We start from the raw sequence: 1,225 nt of genomic DNA, 5'->3' as shown, positions 1-1,225 counted from the left end.
TGGAACTTAGAGAAGACTTGTGACTTCCTCTTGAGAAAATATACAACAGTGTATCTTGAATAATAATCAATAAGCACCATAAACTATTTTACAGCAGTGAGAGATACATGATTTATTGGACCACAAATGTCGAAGTGTACTAATTGAAGTGGTTGAGTCATAATAGAGTAAGATTTGGGATAAGGAAGATGCATGGCTTTACTGAGAGCACAAAATTGACAAAATGGAAGTTGAGTGAGAGAAGGTGGAATGCCACAAACAAGCTTCTTGTGAATAAATTGTTGGAGAACATTTTTAGAGGCATGACCAAGCCTAGAGTGCCATACAAGTGTGTTCTGTGGTAGACTTGTGAGTGAAGTGGAGTTAGTTGAAGCATTTGAAGAAGGTTGTAGTAGTGAATACCCAAGTGTATAAGGCCGACCTACTTTGGGGAAGATAAGTTTGAGAGAAGGTTAGAGTAGGTGTAAGATGTAGTGGTCTTTGTAGAAGTGAGCAGTGGAGAGAGGATTGAGAAGTGGGCTCACTGATACTTAATAGGTTTTTCTTGAGATTGGGAACATAATAGACTCTATGTACCTTGATTATGTTATTCAAGGGAATCTCCACTTGAATTGTGCGGTAGCCTTGAGCTTGTTGAATGCTATCCCCCATGGCAACACTGAGTGGAGTGGAGATCTCTTTGAAGTCGACTAACCATTCCTTATGAAAAATCATATGATGAGTAGCTCCACAATCTAGAAAAAATGTATATTCTTCTTTGGAGTTTCAGGAAGGTGCCCAAATACTTGTGGCTAGGCTGATGATAGCTTTTGGTTGCTCTTCTATGTCATAATTACTGATGCTAACAAAGTGAGCTTGACCTTTTGATTGATATTTGTTGAATCTATTTTTTTGACGACAATCCTTTTCAATATGACCTTGTCTTTTGCAAGCATTACATATGAGATGATAATGAGGGTTTCTTGTTAAGGATAGGGATTGAGAAGATTGGTAAGAGTTGGGCTTATGTTGAGGATTACCAAGAATCCCTTTGAAGTTAGACCGAGAAGAAAACTTAGGCTTTTGGTGAAAGTGTTGAGCTCTTTTGTGAAAATGTTTTTGCTTGTAAGCAGTTACAGCTAAAGCCTTGGATTCTTGATTTGAAGAAGTAGATAGAGTGTCTCTCATGACTTGCTCTTGCTTGATTCTATTAATCAGTGGCTCAAACTTGAGTTTATCAGTAGTA

This window comes from Lygodium microphyllum, chromosome 22 (assembly GCF_053477565.2).
Source record: "Lygodium microphyllum isolate KBCC chromosome 22, Lygodium_microphyllum_v1.1.10, whole genome shotgun sequence".
Lineage (NCBI taxonomy): Eukaryota > Viridiplantae > Streptophyta > Polypodiopsida > Schizaeales > Lygodiaceae > Lygodium > Lygodium microphyllum.
This window is presented reverse-complemented; position numbering follows the sequence as displayed.